Genomic DNA, 9,341 nt, shown 5'->3' with positions numbered 1-9,341 from the left:
AACAACCTCAATGGATGGCTGACTACCCATTTATCTTTTATCCTTTTTATTGTTTTCTTTAAGAGTTTATGTGGCAATATTTAGACGGTTCATTTTGAATGAATAATCTTGATCCTAAGAATTGAAGGCCTCTGCAATTCATTGAAGTTAAGGTGACCTCAGTCAGAGAGAGAGAGAAAGTTGTGTGTTTATTCATCCAAAAAAAAAAAAAATGTGTGTTTGTTGACTTAACTTGGAAATATGATTATATGGAAATATTAGAATTTAATTCCTACAACAATACATACTCTAAAAGGCTTAGACTAAATAAATTAGAATTTAATAGATATTAATAAAAATGAAAGATGTTAAGCTATATAATGCACGGTTACAAAAAATAATTATGCATTTATTTTGTATTATTTGGATGATTTGCAAACAACTTGCAAATTATGTCACTAAACACATGCAATTATCCAATAATATAGAAAAACTTTAATTGTGCATGAGATAAATCCACCCCAATCAGCTGGCTCCTTAAGCCCAGTCCAATAAGTGGGCTTGGGCTAAGCCATTAGCCACGGCCCACTTGCCTAAATTGCTAACCTGGGAATTTGGCAATTTCCCAATAAATCCAATCCAAGTGATGACAAATGAGTAAGATTTGGGAATTTTTACAATTTTTTTTTTTTTTTGAGAAATGATATAATTCATTGATTAATTCGAGCCTTGCTCAGTACGTACAAGGTCCCGAATACTAAAGGGAAAATCATCCTGCCATAGCATTTCTTGATCAAAAGAAAGAGCCAGCTTTGCAAGACTATGAGCCACTCCATTGCCTGCACGGAAGACGTGATTAGCCCTCCACTCCAAATAGTGTCCTAGAAGCTGTTTAGCATCTTGAATGACATGGCCGTAACTCCCCATCCATGGTTTGTCCATCTTGAAGATGTTGATAATTTCCAAGGCATCTCCGTCTAATACAATACGTCTTAGTCCTAGCCTCTGCGATAACTTTGCTGCTTGCCATGCAGCTATAGCCTCAGCAGTGCCAGGATCAGTGACTTGCTTCTTAGTTGCACAAAATGAAGCCAGTAGCACACCCTCATGATTCCTCACTGCTATGCCAATCCCCATGCGTTTTCGTGCCCCATCAATAGAAGAATCCCAGTATAGCTTGTAAAAACCTTCAAGTGGTTTTTGCCACTTAGTATCTCCCCCAGTTTGTCATGTGATCAAACCCTTATGCCTCCATGTCTCTGCTCTTTCAAAAGCTGCTAATTGCTCCTTGGCCTAGTGTACCACCTCCACTGGGGTGGACAGCGATCCCCCAAAGACAACATTATTCCTCTTTAACCACAAAAGTCGGGCTATGATAGTAAATAGCCGCACTTCTTTTGGGTCCACTACACTAATTAGTTTCTCAAAGATCGCAGCAAAAGTGGTCTCCTTGAGGGAACTTTTTTGTAATTTCCTGATGCTCTCCAGCCATACATCCTTGGCCGACCCACACCCCCAGAGAATGTGCCCAGTAGATTCAGATTCCAGTCCACATATAGGACACAAAGCATCCTGAGTTATTTTACTTCTATGTAAGTTCTCCCTGGTTGCCAAGACGTTGCTACATGCCTTCCAGAGAAAAAGTTTCACCACCGGCGGCCCTCTTACTTGCCAAACCTTCCACTAGAAGTCAGTCACAACAGTCCCATTCGAGCTAGACCCTTGTGTCCTTTTCTCAACAGATTTACCTAGATAGTAGCCACTACGGACTAAATACACTCCATTCTTAGTGCCAAGCCAAACCAAACGATCCAGTTGTCCATTAGGACTAAGTGTCAGCCCACAAATTCTTTATGTGGGGAAGGGAGCCAACGATCGCTCCATATCTTCACCGTTTGCCCATCTCCCACCCTCCACATCAATCCCTCTTTGAGAAGTTTTAAAGAATGCCAAATACTCCTCCAAGCATAACAAGGCTTATTCCCCAACTCTGAGTCCAAAAGAGAGCCCCCCGGAAAATATTTTTCTTTGAAAATTGTTGCTACCAGAGAGTGCGGATTTAGAATAATCCCCTAACCTTGCTTTGCAAGTAAAGCTTGGTTGAAGATCTCCAAATCTCTATACCCTAGCCCCCCTTTCTCCTTGTATCTACTTAATTTTTCCCAACTCATCCATGCTATGCGGCCTAGGTTCTTCTTGTGCCTGCACCAGAATTTTGCCATCAAGGAGTTGATTTTCTACACAACATCTTGGGAAGTTGAAATATACTCATAGTATAAGTGGGAATGGCTTGTATCACTGCCTTCAATAGCACTTCCTTCCCAGTCTGAGATAAACCTATTTAGGGCTCCCAACAAGAGGGGGAAGCCCTAAATAGGTTTCATAGCATGTTGTAGAACTCACACCTGAGACAGCAAGAATTTGATCTCGTGCATTCACCTTAGTGTTCTTGCTAAAGAAAATAAAGGTCTTCTCTCTATTTATCTTTTGACCTGAAGCCTTTTCATAAGTTTCTAGCACTTGTTGTATTTTATGCCATTCAGGGAGATTAGCCCTACAAAACAACAGGCTATCATCTGCAAAAAATATATGGTTTATCTAGGTACCTCTTCGTGTGATTGGCATTTTGGATAATTCATTGCTTCCTTCGGCCCTCCTAAACAAAGTATTAAGGCCTTCCGCACAAAGAAGGAATAGGTAAGGTGACAATGGATCGCCTTGCCTGATTCCTCTAGTAGGGGTAATGCGACCATGGGGTTGACCATTGATTAAAATGGAGAAAGAGACCGTTTTGACACAAGTCATGATAAATTGGACCCAACGACTCCCAAAACCATGTCACTTCATCACTTCCTCAAGAAAAGCCCATTCAATTTTGTCGTATGCCTTGCTCATGTCTAGCTTGAGCGCCATATAACATTCTTTCCCCCTCAATCTGCCATTCATTCATGGTGTGTAGTGCCTCAAAAGCTACTAGAAGATTGTCTGTAATCAATCTCCCTGGAATAAAAGCACTCTGTGTAGGTGAGATGATGTGTGGCAGAACCATCTTCAACCAATTAGCTAGCACTTTTGAAATCAGCTTGTAAAAAACATTACAGAGACTGATTGGCTTAAAGTCTACTACACAAGAGGGAATTTTCTTTTTAGGGATTAGCGCTATGAAGGTATTATTAATGGCAGAATCAAAAATACCACAATTCAAAAAATTAAGAACCGCTGCACATACCTTCGGGCCCACAATAGCCCATGAGCTTTGATAGAAACCTACTGCAAAGCCATAGGTCCAGGGGACTTTAGTGGGTGCATTTGCCCTAAAGCTGTCTCCACCTTACTTATTGTGAAGGGGGCCAAGAGTTGAGTATTCATATCACTTGTCACCTTTTCCTCCATTCCTGCTAGGCATACATCCAATCCAACTACACCACTCGACATGAAAAGGTCTTGATAGTATTAGATGAAAGCTTTATTTACATCCCCCATAGTTGTCCACTCCCTACCAGGCTCATCTTTAATCCTCCCAATTCTATTATTTCTTCGACGTTAGGAAGCCCAAGCATGAAAATAAGGGGTATTCCGGTCCCCTTTTTGATACCAGGATTGCTTTGCACGTTGTTGCCATTTCAAGTCTTCTTTTTCTAATAGCCGCTCAGTCTGGTTTTTTAAATCATTAATCTCCTCGTGCTGAATGTGGGTTTCCTGGTGCTGTAGTTCTTCTAGGCATGTCGTTAAGACTTTTATAGAAGCCTCTTCCGACTCGAGCTTATCCCGGTTCCACTGCATTAAGGATTGTCGGTAACAGTTCAGCTTGCTTCTCACAACCTACATCCTATGTATTGCATGACTTCTATCCACCCACGCCTCTTTCACAATATCTAGATAATCTTGCTCCACAACCCAACTAGTCTCAAAACGGAAACCCCGTCTTGGTCTGTGTTGAGCATCCAAAAAGGTCCCAAACTGAACAAGTAAGGCTTGTGGTCGGATGAGCGTAAGAACACAAACCTCCTATTCACCAAACAAAGTGCACCACTCCTGTTTTGCCATGACACGGTCTAATCGCTCCTTAGTGAAGCTCTCATCCCCCCTGCCATTATTCCACGTATAACGAGAACCATTGTATCCCAGATCAATAAGTTGACACACGTCTATAGCCTCTTGGAAAATTTCCATTTGGCTTTCCCTTCGCAATGATGCTCCCCACTTCTCTGATTGAGTTACAATCTCATTGAAGTCACCCACGCAACACCAAGGCCTCGGGGTGAATTCTTTGAGATGTTTTAGCAAGGCCCAAGACTCATGCCGCTTCGGTGCCTCGGGGTGCCCATAGATACCAGTAAAACTCCACTGTCTCTCTTGGTTGGGTAATTTAACTTTTGCATGTATATGGCGTCTAGAAAAATTCTGAATGGTAATCCAACACTCCTCATGCCATATAAGTGCCAAACCGCCACTCCTTCCCACCGGATCAACAGTAAATAGGCCAGTAAATCCCAACTTCACACGAATGATCTCCATTTTATTCTTGTAACTTTTTGTCTCCATGAGAAACAAAAAGTCAGGTCACTTGTCCCTCACCAATTGGCCAAGGTCACGAACTAACGTAGGGTTCTTAAGCCCTTGATAGTTCCAGTTAAGGAGAATCATGACTCCGCCATACATGTCATTTGGTTTTTATCTGCAATCTGGAGCTCTAAAGCAGCTCTTAGCCTTTAATATAGCCCTGCAGTTAGTCACCTTTTGCCTGCAATCATGGTGTCATTGTCGGACCCGAAAGCAGTTTTTGCTTTGAGTCTTCTATTTTTACAATTCAATCTATTAACAAATCACATGCATTTTTTTTTTCTTGAAAAAGTTCAATCTCATTCATTGATAAACGAGCATAAAGTTCAAACAACACAGATCAAAGCTCTGAAGCAACCGTAGCCGAAGTTACGAGGTTACAAGCGTCAAATATGACGTATTACATTCCAGACTCATACAAAATCCATTAACTTATGACTAATTTTCAAATTAAATAGCAGATCTGCGTCAAACAGACTCAAATCAATGCATAGATATCTTTTATTCCTTGGCATTGAGGGTAGAGAACCCCAAGCCAAAACTCATCTTCCTCGATTCGAAAGTCAGGATAATGTTCACATCCACAACTCAAAGGTCTGGACCAAATCAACTACCCCGAAGGGCATTAGGCGGACAGATCAAGAGAGAGGACCGAACATTATTACAAGCAAAAAAACAAAACTGATACAGAAAAACAAAACAATATAGAAAGAACAAAAAAATGAAAGCCAGACAAAATTATAAGGAAATGACCAATAGAAAAAAACACATTAAGAGGATGACAGCAGATGAAAAGAAGAGCCAATTGCACGCTTGCCAGAAACCGAAAATGGAAGGGGGCGTTGGAAGCTCAACGTGGTGGGGGGCGCGAGAAAAAGACCTAGCAGAGGATTGTGGGCAGCGGAGTAGGCACGGAGGAGATGGGCATCATCCACAAAGAGTACCTAAACAAGCAAAAACAACAAAAGCAAAAATAGAAAGAAACAAACACAAACTCTAGCAAAAAAAAACAAGAAAATGAGATAATACAAGAAAATAAAACTAAGAAACAAGAAACCCAAAATAGAAACCATGTTGGGGAGGAAGGTTGCTGGGGGGGAAATGGCCGAAACGTGAAGAACCCGAATAGAGCCGAAGAGGACAGGTGGAGGAGAGAGCGATTACGTGGGTTCGGCAAGGGCAGAAGATCGGGCAAAGAACGGCCAATCCAAAAGCCTAGAGCAAAAGAAGGGACCAAAGGAGGGGAAGAGGCAGAGAGGAAGGGAAAGGACAAAATCGCCCAAAGAGCTAGGGCATCAGGTAAATAGGCTAGCTCGCTAAGAGAAAAATGGCGATGGGAGGGGAGGAGGGAGGCAGAAGAGGGAGAGGGGAGGAGGGCCGGAGGGGGAGAACAAAACTATATGCGTATATTTGTATTGAAACATAATAGGTATCATACATAACATGCATTTTTAAAATGCAATCTAAAGACATGTCAAATTAATTAAGGTTATTAAATTTTGACATGACTCGTGAACCCGACACAAAATTAAAGGGTTAGAGTTGATGAGTCGGACAAGTTTAATTAAATGGGTCAGGTTCAGATTGACCTAAATATTCTTATACATATGCATCAACACGACTCGAATTTGATATGTGACATAATGGCTGGCAATTTTTGACATTACCCGTTAACTCGATACGAACTCAATACAAAACTTGAGAGTTAGTGTTAACCTATATAGTCTTATATTATACATTGACATGACTCTAATCTAATGCTCGAACATGAATTACCACCTTAAGAGTAATGCTAAAAGTCCATCTTGTGTCACTCAAAGAATAATGTGGTTTTTAAAATCATCATTGAAAAACCACATATTCTTGGAGTGACACAAGAGAAAGACAAAAGTGACTTTTAGAATTACTCTAAATTTAAAAGACCAGATTTGAGGAATTGAAAGAAAACTGTCTTTGTACTTAGTTCAATTGTTCATAGTTTAGGTACATTTGATGTGAATGATGGAAAAATGAGAAGGAAGATGCAAAAAAGGATATACCAAAGGAAAAAGGGTTGAGATGTAACTTTTAAGGTGAAATCTTTGAATTATTTGGTGTCAATAGTGTGAATAAAACGTCTTTGTCACGTCTTCACCATATAAATCTTCAAGAGTTGCATTAAATAAATAAATAATTGCCTTATAGCGACACACTTATTGAGACGGCGCGTTTTGTCTTTGCGAATATTTTTTCTGGATATAATAAATCAACTAGTTAATATTATCTAATTTTTTAATGACTTTTTACCTTATTTTGCAAGAGTTCCGTCGACAAACAATAATATTTTATTTTGAAGGAGATAACCTTTGATTTCATATACAACTGCAAAATTAACTTTTGACTTACAATGATCAAAGCATGACAGGAGAAAGATTTATTCTTTTAATTTTGATAATTAAAGTCTTAAAGTTAATTTAAAATATTGTTTCTTTTGATTTGAACTCATCAAACCAATAAACTTTGTTTTTTTTTTTTTTTTTAATACATTTCAACTTAAACACCAACACGAGTATTTTTATTTAGAAATCTGGAAAATATAATTTAACTTAAATGCCAAAACAAGTTCCTTTAAGGTCCAAATTGAATTACCAAGATTTTCTTAATGATTCAAATTAAGTATTACTGTTAAGGACATAAATTTCATCAAAACCAGTTTGGAATAAATATCCTCAAATGTCAAGTGTCTATAAACATTTAAAAGACACATTAAATTTAATCTAAGTTAGTAAACTGATATTAATGACATTGAGAATTTAATGTGTCTTTTAAATATTTATAGACATTTATGACTATTTAAAATGAGTTGGACCACACCTAATGAAGCGAAGCTCACTAGTTCGAATCTCCCCTCCCCCCTTCTTGTGTGGACATGTCAAAAAAAAAGAAAAAGGTTGGAGGATATTTCTTTCATACTAATCTGGATGAAATTTCTTGTGTACTGTTAATTAGGGGGAGAATAATTGCCTCTATTTCAAACGGATCAAAAATGAAATGTATAAGGGAATAGGATCCTCTCAATATCTAGTTAATTGAGGGTCATAAATTGAACATCTATCCTATTAATGTAAATAATAATAAAATATTATTTATACTTTTTAAAAATAATTAAAAATTAAAAAATATTTTTAAAAAACTATGGGGTGGCCGAAGCCACCTAGGGCCATTGGCCACCCCCAAGGCCAAAACTAAATAAATAAAAAAAAAAATCGTTGGCCCTTGGGGTTGGCCGAACCACCCCTAATTAATATTTTTTTTATTTTTTTATTAAGAGGACATGCAGCATATTTGTGGCACTAGGATTTTTTTAAACAAATCTCTGCCATGAACTGGATACCCTCCAGTCCATTAGAGGATCCGGATCCATGTATAAGGCGGATAACACAAGTAATTATAGAAGTCATTATTGTGTCCTTTCACTAATAAGGCAGAAGAGTGTTACACATCCCAAATTTGTTTCCTAAATGATGTGTCACCATCTTATGAGATTTATTATTTTGGGAAGTGTGTTACCAACTCATGAGATGGTGACATTATTTGGGAACTAACTTCTGTGAAACAAATTTGGGATGTGTAGCATTTCTCAATAAGACAGCTTTTAAAATTATTATTTAATCAAAATCTAATAATGATTAATCACAAGTTCAATGGTGATTTTAAGATCCACATCATTCTTGGAGGGACACAAAAGTGACTTTTAGCATTACTCGGATGCCACTTATAAAAAATAAAAACGGTGAAATACCTTTGACCTCCTTAGTCCACATAGTTTAAAGACTTTTCTTTACCTAGGTTTCAATTTGCATCGTACATAGTAATTTGCTTATGAACAGGTGATTAGAGCCACCATTGGCCGATCTAAGGGTAGCCAAACCACTCCCAAGGACTACTAGGTGTAACCCTCAAATTTTTTTTATTACCTTTTAGGGATGGTTGGGGCGGTTTAGCTACCCCAGACTGGTCCTATGGGGGTGGTCGAACCACCTCACGGTCTGGAGTGGCTGAATTGGGTTGCTTAGCCAACTCTAAACGACCAAAAATAAAAAATTAAGGGTTACCCTTGGAGGTGGACTCTTGGGGGTGGTTCGGCCACCCCCAAGCACATGAGGAATATTACGAGTTATGCAACTTTACTACAAAATCCTCTATAAAATTGATGTATTAGTCTATAATTAGTATAAAAAAATTATAATGAATAATTGTCAATCATACGCTCTTATTTATTTTACCAATTATGAAATGTCACGTCAATTTGTAAAAAACTTTATTATAAAAATTATAGCACTCAAAACATTTTTCCAAGCACATAACAATTCTAGGGATAAAGATCCTCTAGAATTTTTAAGGTATTCTAGTGAATAAGATTTTCACAAATCTCAACAATTTACCAACAAATAATGTTAAAATTAAATTGTTGAGATATTAATTTTATCATATCACCAATTATAACTTTCAAAATAAGAAAATACCTGATAATTGTTGCTATAATAAGTGAAGATCTATTAAAAGTGATAATTGCTGATTTGAAAAGAATAATTAATAAAATTTGAAAAAAAAAAACTAAAAATCTAAATACCTTATAAATTAATTAACCCACCACCTAATCTCCCTGATTTTTGGTCTGGAAAACAAAAGCCATTACCCGACGTGGGACCCGAAGGAATTGAGTGCATGCGAGGTACGTGTAAACACAGCAGGTTGGGCTCCGCCGAGCACTCAGACCCAAACAAACCCAACCCAACGCAACGCAACGCAACCCCCTA

Source organism: Corylus avellana, chromosome ca4 (assembly GCF_901000735.1).
Source record: "Corylus avellana chromosome ca4, CavTom2PMs-1.0".
Classification (NCBI taxonomy): domain Eukaryota; kingdom Viridiplantae; phylum Streptophyta; class Magnoliopsida; order Fagales; family Betulaceae; genus Corylus; species Corylus avellana.
The sequence above is the reverse complement of the archived record's forward strand: the minus strand, read 5'-3'. Positions refer to the sequence as shown.